Here is a 14,964-nt window from a genome sequence, read left to right as displayed (position 1 = left end):
GGTTCAAGCAGTGAAACCATACTATGTTTCTTCTGGTTCATCATTATTATACCGGTTGTTCCCGCTGAGGAACATTAACGTGCAAATTCCCGTGAGATGGTAAAACAGAGGAGGTCCCTTCTCACAAGGAACACGTTTGCCTCAAGGACCCATAAGGTCCGCCATTTTGGATTTTTGTGAAAAACACTTCAATTACATCTCCGGAACCATTGGGCCGATCTCGATGAACCTTGACCTATGGAATCTATGGATGCAGGTCTCTCAACGCAATACTTTCCAGACAGGTATGTTAAACAACATGACCGATAGACATTCATGTAGATGTGGTCTGGCACATTAACGCATTTTCAATCAGACACAGATATTAGTCGACAGCTTTGATGGAAACAGGAAATACCTGTAATAATTTAATAAATGTAGAAAAAACTATTTGTTAGTTAGACAGATCTTTTTTGTGTCGATGAAATTAATAATTTGCAAGAAGTGGCAATAAAAACACCTTTTATGCACAAATATTGATGCAATAGCCATCATATGGAAGTAAACTTGGAGTCACGTGATGATATGATACTACTACTATTATGACGTGGGAAAAGCTAAGAGTTTATAGGCAGATACTTTTGTAAATATAGTGTATGTGGACACCTCTTCAAATGAGTGGATTCTGCTATTTCAGTCACACCTGTTGCTTACGGGTGTATAAAAATCGAGCACACTGCCATGCAATCTCCATAGCCAAACATTGGCAGTAGAATGGCCTTACTTGAAGAGGTCAGTGACTTTCAACGTGGCACCGTCATAGGATGCCACCTTTCAACGTGGCACCATCATAGGATGCCACCTTTTCAACAAGTGGAGGCTGTTATAGCAGCAATGTTCCAACATCCATAGACAAACATTGGCAGTAGAATGACTTTCAACGTGGCACCGTCATAGGATGCCACCTTTCCAACAAGTCAGTTAGTCAAATGTCTGCCCTGCTAGAGATGCCCCCAGTCAACTGTAAGTGCAGTTCCTGTGAAGTGGAAACGTCTAGGAGCAACAACGGCTCAGCCTCTTAGTGGTAGGCCACACAAGCTCACAGAACGGGACCGCGGAGTGCTGAAGAGCGTTAAAAATCATCTGTCCTCAGTTGCAACACTCACTAGCGAGTTCCAAACTGCCTCAACGTCACCACAAGAATTGCTCTTCATGAGTTTCACAAAATGGGTTTCCATGGCAGCCAAGCCTAAGAACACCATGTGCAATGCCAAGCAACAGCTGGAGTGGTGTAAAATAAGTTCTGATGAGTTTCACTGTGATGGATGGTGATGAGCTTCACGGTGATGGACGGTGATGAGCTTCACGGTGCTGGACAGTGATGAGCTTCATGGTGATGGATGGTGATGGAAGGTGATGAGCTTCACGGTGATGGACGGTGATGAGCTTCACGGTGCTGGACAGTGATGAGCTTCACGGTGCTGGACAGTGATGAGCTTCACGGTGATGGATGGTGATGGAAGGTGATGAGCTTCATGGTGATGGACGGTGATGGATGGTGATGAGCTTCACGGTGATGGACGGTGCTGGACGGTGATGAGCTTCACGGTGCTGGATGGTGATGGACAGTGATGAGCTTCACGGTGATGGACGGTGATGAGCTTCACGATGATGGACGGTGATGAGCTTCACGGTCATGGACGGTGATGAGCTTCACGGTCATGGACGGTGATGAGCTTCACGGTGATGGACAGTGAAGCGCTTCACGGTGATGGATGGTGATGGACAGTGATGAGCTTCACGATGATGGACGGTGATGGACAGTGATGAGGTTCACGGTGATGGACGTTGATGAGCTTCACGGTGATGACCTTCATGATGATGAGCTTGGTATTATGGTATTATTTGAATGCTGTTGAAAATGATGATCGATGCTTTAGCTGCCAATTATAAAATGTAATTCTATTAATCTTATCTATATCCTATCATATAACCCACCCTGCCCACTTTATCAGTGAACTATTGTCTAGAGATCATGAGCCAAAAGCAGATTGGTCACAGTTTTTGTGACAAAACCATCCACAGAGTTGAAAATACGACGGAAACCCATTTAACTTGTGTTTTTTATTCGGTACAGGGGAACCGAAACCACTAAAGTGTTTTATATGTGCCCTATGTCACCACACAAAGCCTTTTATCTGCAACAAGTCTGTTTGATGGAAGCACACCTTTTGTGGGAAAGATTTTAGAATATTCACATGAAAATCTATTGCCAATTGGATGGAAACCAAAAGCTAAAGAGAAAGAAAAAGACATTGAAAGATCTGAGCTTTTGGATCTTAATGATTAAGGGTTCAGCGTTAGGCTAGTTAGGCTTAGCAGTGTGATTTAATGACTTTGTAGCTGGGCCAGATAGTGACCATTCTGCAGAGCTGCTTCCAGCGCCTGCCCTACTTCTTATATAGTGCACAACTGTTGACCAGAGATCAAGAGGCACGGGTCAACAGACCCATAGGCCCGGGTCAACAGACCCAGAGGCCCGGGTCAACAGACCCAGAGGCCCGGGTCAACAGACCCAGAGGCCCGGGTCAACAGACCCATAGGCCCGGGTCAACAGACCCAGAGACCCAGGTCAACAGACCCATAGGCCCGGGTCAACAGACCCAGAGGCCCGGGTCAACAGGCCCGGGTCAACAGTAGTCCACCTTTAAGAGAATATGGTTCCATTTGAGACGATGTCTTAGTCTCCAGTTAATAAATGAAGTCAACGTACTCTGTATCTTAAATAAAATATATATATATATCACTCCGTTTTCAAACAAACAAGTTAACAGCTGCTGAATAAATAAACATGTTGAGAAATCAATTTGGCAAATTCACTCTTGATGTTTCAACGGTCAGTATAAGGTGAGTTGTATACTGAACCAAAATGTAAACACAACATGCAACAATTTCAAAATGTTCATAGGAAGGAAACCAGTCAATTGAAATAAATGAATTCATTATCTAGATTTCACATGACTGTGCAGGGGCGTAGCCATGGGTGGACATAGGCCCACCCACTTGGGAGCCAGGTCCACCCACTGGGGAGTCAAGCCCACCCAATCAGAAATAGTTTTCCCCCACAAAGGGCTTTATTACAGACTGAAATAGAAATATATCTCAGAACCCCCCCCCCCCCGCCCCTCCTCAGACGATCCCGCAGGTGTTGAAGCGTCCAGGGCTGGCGTGGTTACACGTGGTCTGCGGTTGTGTGGCTGGTTGGAAGTACTGCCAAATTCTCTAAAATGACTTGGGGGGAGCTAATGGTAGAGAAATTAACATTTAATGTTCTGTCAACAGCTCTGTTGGACATTCCTGCAGTCAGCATGCAAATTGCACGCTCCCTCAACTTGAGACATCTGTGGCATTTAGAGTGGCCTTTTATTGTCCCCAGCACAAGGTTCACCTGTGTAACGATCGTGCTGTTTAATCAGCTTCTTGATATGCCACATCTGTCAATCTTTTTGTGCATATGAAACATTTCTGGGATCTTTTATTCCAGCTCATGAAAAATGGGACCAACACTTTAAATGTTGCGTTTTATATTTTTGTTCAGAAAAAGTTTTCAGAGCGAGAGCTGAGCATTTGTAAATCAAAATAAAAAGTTTGGCCATGAGGTGTCCAAGGATGAAGGATCAAAGGATTAAAGGAAGTAGAAGGTGAGAATGTTTATTTTTTATTTGTATTAATTCATACTAATTTCCAAAATGAACTGAGACATTTGTGAGTCACTAAACCATTGTAATTCCGCTTATGTACAGCTTTCATGCTGTGAAAGTTAATGAATGAATCAAGTAGGATATAGAAAGTGTATGGGGCTTTGCTCTCGGTGTGTGATAAGTGAAGGTGGTTATTATTGAGATGAGAGCAGAGATACTTTACTGTGTGTGCTGCGAGCTATGAATGTTACATTAATGAAGGTCTTTGTACGTCTCAGTCAGGGCGCTTTATTTTCTACTATTGCGCATAATTGCACTCCAGTAGGGGAGGGAGGGAGGGTGAGAGGGAGGGAGGGTGAGAGGGAGGGAGGGTGAGAGGGAGGGAGGGAGGGAGATATTTTTTTTCTTAAGTCTTTGTGTTCCAAATGACACACTCTTCCCTATATAAAGTGCACTACTTTTTGACCAGAGCCCATAGAGCCCTGGTAAACAGTAGTGTACTATGTAGGAAAAAGTTTGCAATTAGGAATGCACAACAAGCATTTCGCTACACTCAAAAAAAATCTGCTTACCGTGTGTATGTGACAGATACGATTTGATTAGATTTTTTTAAAATGTGTAATTATGAAAACTGTCAAAGCAGTGTGACTGTAAATGAAAGGTACAGGTTCCCTCAGGTGAAAGGTACAGGTTCCCTCAGGTGAAAGGTACAGGTTCCCTCAGGTGAAAGGTACAGGTTCCCTCAGGTGAAAGGTACAGGTTCCCTCAGGTGAAAGGTACAGGTTCCCCCAGGTGAAAGGTACAGGTTCCCTCAGGTGAAAGGTGCAGGTTCCCTCAGATCAGCGGGGGAGAACATGAGTCTTACAGGACCTTACATAAAGGTTGTCTCGTGCCACGGAGTCATTATTCAGGATCTACACTACCTTTTGTCATGCTTTCTTAATAAAGTGGAGGCCAATTCAACTGAGACACATTATGTTTCTGCCTATATAACTTTAAAAACACCTTGTCCTCTTCCTGACAGACTATATAGTGCACTACTAGGGCTCCAGTATAGCACAATACTGGGAAAAACACTAAAGGACCAGGATTCAATTCATTCTGCATGGTATCTGGTTCTAGAAGCATGATTTCTGGTTCTAGAAGCATGATTTCTGGTTCTAGAAGCATGATTTCTGGTTCTAGATGGTTCTAGAAGTTCAGAAAGCAAGTGGAGTAGTGAACATACACATTTGATATCTCATTCTCTCTCTTTCTCTTCCCCCACATTTGAAAAACTAAAACTATAATGAAACTATTATCTTTGAATCCCAAATAAAATAATAAACATTATGAATTAGTTTTTTTGTTTTCTAAACTTTGGGCAACAATGAGATTTTTATTTATTTATTTTACCTTTATTTAACCAGGTAGGCAAGTTGAGAACAAGTTCTCATTTACAATTCCTGACAGACTATATAGGTGAGGTTTTCAACCGTATCTTTCTAATGGGGTTTTCAAGCTGTTCTTTCTAATGTGGTTTTCAAGCTTTTATTTCTTATGGGGACATCACTATCTACCTAGTCTAGACAGACATCACCATCACGGTCTACCTAGTCTAGACAGACATCACCATCACGGTCTACCTAGTCTAGACAGACAGACATCACTCTAGTCTAGATAGACATCACTATCTACCTAGTCTAGGCAGACATCACCATCACGATCTACCTAGTCTAGACAGACATCATTATCTAACTAGTCTAGACAGACATCACGGTCTAGACAGACATCACCATCACGATCTACCTAGTCTAGACAGACATCACTATCTAACTAGTCTAGACAGACATCACCATCACGTTCTAACTAGTCTAGACAGACATCACGATCTACCTAGTCTAGACAGACATCACGATCTACCTAGTCTAGACAGACATCACTATCTAACTAGTCTAGACAGACATCACGATCTAACTAGTCTAGGCAGACATCACCATCACGTTCTAACTAGTCTAGACAGACATCACAATCTACCTAGTCTAGACAGACATCACAATCTACCTAGTCTAGACAGACATAACAATCTACCTAGTCTAGACAGACATCACAATCTACCTAGTCTAGACAGACATCACAATCTACCTAGTCTAGACAGACATCACAATCTACCTAGTCTAGACAGACATCACAATCTACCTAGTCTAGACAGACATCACAATCTACCTAGTCTAGACAGACATCACAATCTACCTAGTCTAGACAGACATCACAATCTACCTAGTCTAGACAGACATCACAATCTACCTAGTCTAGACAGACAGACATTTCACAATGTCTTCTAATGGTGCATCACAATCTACCTAGTCTAGACAGACAGCCATTTCACAATGTCTTCTAATGGTTCACCACAGAAATAATTCCCCGGAACACAAGGTAGTAGGAACATATCGCCACAGAGTTTCTGAACTACTAAAACACATTTGACATTGCCGTTCATGCTAATACAGTGGCAAGAAAAAGTATGTGAACTATTTGGAATGACCTGGATTTCTGCATAAACTGGTCATACAATTTGATCTGCTCTTCGTCTAAGTCACAACAGACCACCACAGTCTGCTTAAACTAATAATACACAAATTATTTTATTTTTCTTGTCTATATTGAATACATCATTTAAACATTCACAGTGTAGGTTGGAAAAAGTATGTGAACCCCCCCCCTTAGGCTAATGACTAAATATTCTGTGGACAGATGAAACTACAGTTGAGTTGTTTGGAAGGAACACACAACACTATGTGTGTAAAAAAAAAGGCACGGCACAGCACACCAACATCAAAACCTCATCCCAACTGTAAAGTCTGGTGGAGGGAGCATCATGGTTTGGGGCTGCTTTGCTGCCTCAGGGCCTGGACAGCTTGCTATCATCGACAGAAAAATGAATTCCCAAGTTTATCAAGACATTTTGCAGGAGAATGTAAGGCAATCTGTCCGCCAATTGAAGCTCAACAGAAGTTGGGTGATGCAACAGAACAACGACTCAAAACACAGAAGCAAATCAACAACAGAATGGCTTCAACAGAAGAAAATATGCCTTCTGGAGTGGCCCAGTCAGAGTCCTGACCTCAACCCCATTGAGATGCTGTGGTATGACCTCGAGAAAGCAGTTCACACCAGACATCCCAAGAATATTGCTGAACTGAAACAGTTTGGTAAAGAGAAACGGTCAAAAATTCCTCCTGACCGTTGTGCAGGTCTGATTCACAACTACAGAAAACGTTTGGATTCACATACTTTTCCCACCCTGCACTGTGAATGTTTGTTCAATAAAGACACGAAAACGTATAATTTGTTTGTGTGTTATTAGTTTAAGCAGTCTGTGTTTGTCTATTGTTGTGACCTAGATTACCTACATTTTATGAACCAAATCAATGCAGAAGACAAAAACTGAAGAACATTACGCATTACTCCTATATATATATATATAGGAGCAGTACTCAGTGACATCACCTCCTGAAACAGGAGGTAATGTTTTTATTTTTACAACGTAGTTTCACAATATCAATGTATTAAAATATATGATCATTCACAGGGAATGTGACAGTAATATACATACAATATTCAATTAGGACTTATTTAAAAAAATATATATATATTTTTTAGACATTGAAATTATGAAAACTGTTTCAAGTCAAACTCTTCGTTAAGGCCAAGAGGAGACAGTGTGTTCAGCCTGTGAATCCATAAAGATTCCCTTTGAAGAAGTCTCCTCTCAATGACCCCTCCCCTGCGTGACTGACGTCTTGACTATTTCTATTCCAATGTATCTCAGAGAACTAATAGAATGTCAGGCTGGTACAAAATGAGCAGCAATCAGATGTTTTTGTCTCACCTGTCCGTATGTTGCTGCGGTGCTCACTGATCCGTGTCTTAAGGCTTAAGAAGCTTAAGGCTTCTCCTTCCCATTTGTAATGTAAGATAATTTATGCAGAAGTCCAGATAATTCCAAAGGGTTCACATACGTTTTCTTACCATTTTAGCGTAATGACTTTAACCATCATCTAACACGATGTGTCTTCATATAGAAAAGGTAAAGACACGCCCTGAAAGGCAGAGTGATGTATGTCGTGGATGTGCAGAACACACTCCCGGTTAAAACTAGACTTTTCCGTATCGATCTATAAAAAAAAATGGTCAGATGAAGCAGATGCTATACTACAGGACTGTTTTGCTAGAACAGACTGGAACATGTTCCGGGATTCTTCCGATGGCATTGAGGAGTACACCACATCAGTCACTGGCTTCATCAATAAGTGCATTGAGGACGTCGTCCCCACAGTGACTGTACGTACATACCCCAACCAGAAGCCATGGATTACAAGCAACATTCGCACTGAGCTAAAGGGTAGAGGTACCGCTTTCAAGGTGCGGGACTCTAACCCGGAAGCTTACAAGAAATCCCTATGCCCTGCGACGAACCATCAAACAGGCAAAGCGTCAATACAGGGCTAAGATTGAATCATACTACACCGGCTCCGACGCTCGTCGGATGTGGAAGGGCTTGCAAACTATTACAGACTACAAAGGGAAGCACAGCTGTGAACTGCCCAGTGACACGAGTCTACCAGACGAGCTAAACCACTTCTATGCTCACGCTCTCTGTAGCCGACGTGAGTAAGACCTTTAAACAGGTCAACATTCACAAGGCCGCGGGGCCAGATGGATTACCAGGACGTGTGCTCCGGGCATGTGCTGACCAACCGGCAGGTGTCTTCACTGACATTTTCAACATGTCCCTGATTGAGTCTGTAATACCAACATGCTTCAAGCAGACCACCATAGTCCCTGTGCCCAAGAACACAAAGGCAACCTGCCAAAATAACTACAGAACCGTGGCACTCACGTCCGTAGCCATGAAGTGCTTTGAAAGGCTGGTAATGGCTCACATCAACACCATTATCCCAGATACCCTAGAACCACTCCAATTTGCATACCGCCCAAACAGATCCACAGATGATGCAATCTCTATTTCACTCCACACTGCCCTTTCCCACCTGGACAAAATGAACACCTATGTGAGAATTCTATTAATTGACTACAGCCCAGCGTTCAACACCATAGTACCCTCAAAGCTCATCACTAAGCTAAGGACCCTGGGACTAAACACCTCCCTCGTATCCTCCCTCCTTCAGCATCCTCCCAGCCTCCTTTCCTCCCAGCCTACCCATGCTGCCTCCCCAACGTCCTTTCCTCCCACCCTACCCATGCTGCCTCCCCAACGTCCTTTCCTCCCACCCTACACATGCTGCCTCCCCAACATCCTTTCCTCCCACCCTACCCATGCTGCCTCCCCAACGTCCTTTCCTCCCAGCCTACCCATGCTGCCTCCCCAGCCTCCTTTCCTCCCACCCTACCCATGCTGCCTCCCCAACGTCCTTTCCTCCCATCCTACCCATGCTGCCTCCCCAGCCTCCTTTCCTCCCATCCTACCCATGCTGTCTCCCCAACGTCCTTTCCTCCCACCCTACCCATGCTGCCTCCCCAACGTCCTTTCCTCCCAACCTACCCATGCTGCCTCCCCAATGTCCTTTCCTCCCAGCCTACCCATGCTGCCTCCCCAACGTCCTTTCCTCCCAGCCTACCCATGCTGCCTCCCCAACATCCTTTCCTCCCAGCCTACCCATGCTGCCTCCCCAACGTCCTTTCCTCCCAGCCTACCCATGCTGCCTCCCCAACGTCCTTTCCTCCCAGCCTACCCATGCTGCCTCCCCAACGTCCTTTCCTCCCATCCTACCCATGCTGCCTCCCCAACGTCCTTTCCTCCCAGCCTACCCATGCTGCCTCCCCAACGTCCTTTCCTCACCCCATCAGCATCCTCCCAGCCTCCTTTCCTCCCAGCCTACCTTCCACTTTCCTTCCTCCCTACCTCTCCAGCGTACCCCTCTCCTCTCTCTCTCTCTCCACTTTGCCTTTGTGTTCTGACTGGCCACTTAATCAATGGTAATGAGCGGCTCGCACATCTTCCTCTACAGGCCATGTGTCAGGAGACAACCAGGACATTTCCCTCTTTAATTAGGCAGAACCAACATAATAGCACTGTTCAGGAGGAGAGGTCACAGAGCTATAGGGAGGGACAGAGATGGGGGGGGGGACCAGTATAATAGTAATGTTCAGGAGGAGAGGTCACAGAGCTATAGGGAGGGACAGAGACGGGGGGGGGGGGGGCAGTATAATAGTAATGTTCAGGAGGAGAGGTCACAGAGCTATAGGGAGGGACAGAGACGGGGGGGGGGCAGTATAATAGTAATGTTCAGGAGGAGAGGTCACAGAGCTATAGGGAGGGACAGAGACGGGGGGGGGGCAGTATAATAGTAATGTTCAGGAGGAGAGGTCACAGAGCTATAGGGAGGGACAGAGATGGGGGGGGGGGGGGGACCAGTATAATAGTACTGTTCAGGAGGAGAGGTCACAGAGCTAGAGGGAGTGTTTTTAAAATCCTCCCTGACCCATTGGTTCCTCAATTGATCTGTGTGTCAGAATCCCTCTTGTGGAACACTAATTCACAGACAGACTTCAGCTCAGCCAGATAATTACTGTAGACCTCCTACAGGGAGAAGAGGAAACATAAGTATCACACTCCATCCCCCAGATACTGCAAAATACCTTCCTCCTTCCTTTTCTGTGTTCTCTCTCACTCTTCTGCAGATTAATGAACTTTCTGCCCACGCAAATTCTCTTGCTCGGTCTCTCACTGCTTCTCTCTCTCTCTCTCTCTGTGTCTCTCTCTCTGTGTCTCTCTCTCTCTCTCTCTCTCTCTCTCTCTCTCTCTCTCTCTCTCTCCCTCTCTCTCTCTCTCTCTCTCTCTCTCCCTCTCTCTGTCTCTCTCTCTGTCTCTCTCTCTGTCTCTCTCTCTCTCCCTCTCTCTCTTTCTCTCTCTGTCTCTCTCTCTGTTTCTCTCTCTCTGTCTAGCTCTCTCTCTCTCTCTCTCTCTCTCTAGTTCTCTCTCTCTCTCTCTCTCTCTCTCTACGCTTCTTTTTTCACTCGTTCTCTCTCTCACTTTGCTTCTCTCTGTCTCTGCCTTTCTCTCTCACTGCATCTCACTCTCACTGCTTCTCTCTCTCCCCCACTACCTCTCTCTCTCTCTCACTACCTCTCTCTATCGCTACCTCTCTCTATCGCTCTCTATCTCTCTCTCTCACTACCTCTCTCTATCGCTCTCTATCTCTATCGCTCTCTATCTCTTTCTCTCTCACTACCTCTCTCTCTCTCTCTCTCTCTCTCTCTCTCTCTCTCTCTCTCTCTCTCTCTCTATGTCTCTCTCTCTCTCCCTCTCTCTCTAGCTCTCTCTCTGTCTCTCTCTCTGTCTCTCTCTGTCTCTCTCTCTGTTTCTCTCTCTGTTTCTCTCTCTCTGTCTATCTGTCTGTCTGTCTGTCTCTCTCTCTCTGTCTCTGTCTCTCTCTCTCTCTCTCTCTCTCTCTACGCTTCTTTTTCACTCGTTCTCTCTCTCACTTTGCTTCTCTCTGTCTCTGCCTTTCTCTCTCACTGCATCTCACTCTCACTGCTTCTCTCTCTCTCTCACTACCTCTCTCTCACTACCTCTCTCTATCGCTCTCTCTCTATCTCTCTCTACCTCTCTACCTCTCTCTCTCTCTCTCTCTACCTCTCTCTCTCTATCTCTCTCTACCTCTCTCTCTCTCTATCTCTCTCTCTCTCACTATCTCTCTCTCTCACTATCTCTCTCTACCTCTCTCTCTCTCTCTCTCACTACCTCTCTCTCTCTCTCACTACCTCTCTCTCTATCTCTCTCTACCTCTCTCTCTCTCTCTCACTATCTCTCTCTACCTCTCTATCTCTCTCTCTCTCACTACCTCTCTCTCTCTCTCTCTCACTACCTCTCTCTCTATCTCTCTCTACCTCTCTCTACCTATCTCTCTCTCTATCTCTCTCTATCTCTCTCTACCTCTCTATCTCTCTCTCTCTCTCACTACATCTCTCTACCTCTCTATCTCTCTCTCTCTCACTACCTCTCTCTCTCTCTCTCTCTCACTACCTCTCTCTCTCTCTCACTACCTCTCTCTCTATCTCTCTCTACCTCTCTCTACCTCTCACTATCTCTCTCTACCTCTCTCTACCTCTCACTATCTCTCTCTATCTCTCTCTACCTCTCTATCTCTCTGCCTCGGGCTTTACTAGCTCCTGTAAAGTTGTGCACTGTTCTCTCACCTCACAGTGTAATCATCCTTGCAGAAGGAGCGCGGGGGAGAGAAGAGACAGGGGGAGAGCGTTGTCTAACTCTGCCACCTCCGGTTCCCTCTATACAGGCAGGCAGACCCGGGGAGGGCAATTAGCTAATAGAATCACCCTGGATGAGACTGAACACTGCAGTTAGTGAGGCCAAGTGCGAGGTGAACAAGGGGTGAGAGGTGAAACAAAGGGAGTGTTGTGGGCAGCTACACACGTATGCACGCGTACAAACACACACACCCATGGTTCAGTAAGCAAAGCATTCTCCACCTTCACAGGCAGACGGTCATTAGTCCACATTAATGTCCGCTACTTTAATAGTTAATATAAAATAAAAATGTTATTGGTCACATACACATTGTTAGCAGATGTTAATGTGAGTGTAGCGAAATGCTTGTGCTTCTAGTTCCGACAGTAATATGCAGTAATATCTAACAAGTAATCTAACAATTTCCACAACAACTACCTAATACACACAAATGTGAATGAGGTGGGGTGAATGAGAATATGAACATATAAATACACAGCTCAAAAAAATAAAGGGAACACTTAAACAAACACAATGTAACTCCCAGTCAATCACACTTCTGTGAAATCAAACTGTCCACTTAGGAAACAACACTGATTGACAATACATTTCACATGCTGTTGTGCAAATGGAATAGACAACAGGTGGAAATTATAGGCAATTAGCAAGACACCCCCAATAAAGGACTGATTCTGCAGGTGGGGACCACAGACCTCTTCTCAGTTTCCCATGCTTCCTGGCTGATGTTTGGGCACTTTTGAATGCTGGGGGTGCTTTCAATCTAGTGGTAGCATGAGACTGAGTCTACAACCCACACAAGTGGCTCAGGTAGTGCAGCTCATCCAGGATGGCACATCAATGAGAGCTGTGGCAAGAAGGTTTGCTGTGTCTGTCAGTGTAGTGTCCAGAGCATGGAGGCGCTACCAGGAGACCAGTACATCAGGAGATGTGGAGGAGGCCGTAGGAGGGCAACAACCCAGCAGCAGGACTGCTACCTCCGCCTTTGTGCAAGGAGGAGCAGGAGGAGCACTGCCAGAGCCTTGCAAAATGACCTACAGCAGGCCACAAATGTGCATGTGTCTGCTCAAACGGTCAGAAACAGACTCCATGAGGGTGGTATGAGGGCCCGACGTCCACAGGTGGGGGTTGTGCTTACAGCCCAACACTGTGCAGGACGTTTGGCATTTGCCAGAGAACACCAAGATTGGCAAATTCGCCACTGGTGCCCTGTGCTCTTCACAGATGAAAGCAGGTTCACACTGAGCACATGTGACAGACGTGACAGAGTCTGGAGACGCCGTGGAGAACGTTCGGCTGCCTGCAACATCCTCCAGCATGACCGGTTTGGCGGTGGGTCAGTCATGGTGTGGAGTGGCATTTCTTTGGGGGGCCGCCATGTGCTCGCCAGAGGTAGCCTGACTGCCTTAAGGTACCGAGATGAGATCCTCAGACCCCTTGTGAGACCATATGCTGGTTGCGGTTGGCCCTGGGTTCCTCCTAATGCAAGACAATGCTAGACCTCATGTGGCTGGAGCGTCGTCAGCAGTTCCTGCAAGAGGAAGGGCATTGATGCTATGGACTGGCCCACCCGTTCCCCAGACCTGAATCCAATTGAGCACATCTGGGACATCATGTCTCGCTCCATCCACCAAAGCCATGTTGCACCACAGACTGTCCAGGAGTTGGCGGATGCTTTAGTCCAGGTCTGGGAGGAGATCCCTCAGGAGACCATCCGCCACCTCATCAGGAGCATGCCCAGGCGTTGTAGGGACGTTCATACAGGCACGTGGAGGCCACACACACTACTGAGTCTCATTTTTGACTTGTTTTAAGGACATTACATCAAAGTTGGATCAGCCTGTAGTGTGGTTTTCCACTTTAATTTTGAGTGTGACTCCAAATCCAGACCTCCATGGGTTGATAAATTTGATTTCCATTGATAATTTTTGTGTGATTTTGTTGTCAGCACATTCAATTATGTAAAGAAAAAAGTATTTAATAAGAATATTTCATTCATTCAGATCTAGGATGTGTTATTTTAGTGTTCCCTTTATTTTTTTGAGCAGTGTATATGGATGAGTGATGCCTGAGCGACATAGGCAGATTGCAATAGATGGTATAGAGGTACAGTATATACATATGAGATGAGTAATGTAAGATATGTAAACATTATTAAAGTGCCATTGTTTAAAGTGACTAGTGATACATTTATTAAAGTGGCCAGTGATTTGGCCTCCCATGTAGGCAGCAGCCTCTCTGAGTTACTGATTGTTTTTTAGCAATCTGATGACCTTGAGATAGACGTGTTTTCACCTCGCCTTCTGGATGATAGCGGCGGTGGAACAGGCAGTGGCTCGGGTGGTTGCTGTCCTTGATGATCTTTGTGGCATTCCTGTGACATCGGGGGGTGGTGTAGGTGTCCTGGAGGGCAGGTAGTTTGCCCCCGGGATGGGTTCTGCAACTCGACCACCCCTCTGGAGAGCCTTACGGTTGAGGGCGGTTGCAGTTGCCCGTACCAGGCGGTGAATACAGCCCGACAGGATGCTCTCGATTGTGCATCCTGTAAAAAAGTTTTGTGTGTTTTTTGGTGACAAGCCAAATTTCTTCAGCCTCCTGAGGTTGAAGAGGCGCTGCTGCGCCTTCTTCACCAAGCTGTCTGTGTGGTGGGACCATTTCAGTTTGTTCGTGATGTGTACGCCAAGGAACTTAAAACTTACTACCTCTCACTACTGTGTCCGTCAATGTGGGTAGGGGGCTGCTCCCTCTGCTGTTTCCTGAAGTCCACGATCATCTCCTTGTTTTGTGACATTGAGTGAGAGAGTTATTTTCCTGACCACACTCCGAGGGCCTCACCTCCTCCCTGTAGGCCGTCTCGTGTTGTTGGTAATCAAGCTTACCACTGTAGTGTCGTCTGCAAACTTGATGATTGAGTTGGAGGCTGCATGGCCACACAGTCATGGGTAAACAGGGAGTACAGGAGGGGACTGAGCACGCACCCTTGTGGGCCCCAGTGTTGAGGGTCAGCAGAGTGGA

At 45.8% G+C, this 14,964-nt stretch overlaps 1 protein-coding gene across 1 annotated transcript in view; it reads left to right on the top strand.

The window, feature by feature from the left end:
• Positions 1–14,964, top strand: part of gbe1b (glucan (1,4-alpha-), branching enzyme 1b) — a 275,869-nt gene that overhangs the window by 132,500 nt on the left and 128,405 nt on the right. The gene's annotated exons all lie outside the window — the stretch shown is intronic.

The sequence above is a fragment of the Oncorhynchus kisutch genome, linkage group LG15 (assembly GCF_002021735.2).
Source record: "Oncorhynchus kisutch isolate 150728-3 linkage group LG15, Okis_V2, whole genome shotgun sequence".
Lineage (NCBI taxonomy): Eukaryota > Metazoa > Chordata > Actinopteri > Salmoniformes > Salmonidae > Oncorhynchus > Oncorhynchus kisutch.
Note: the sequence above shows the minus strand (reverse complement) of the source record. Positions and strands in the feature narration are given on the sequence as shown.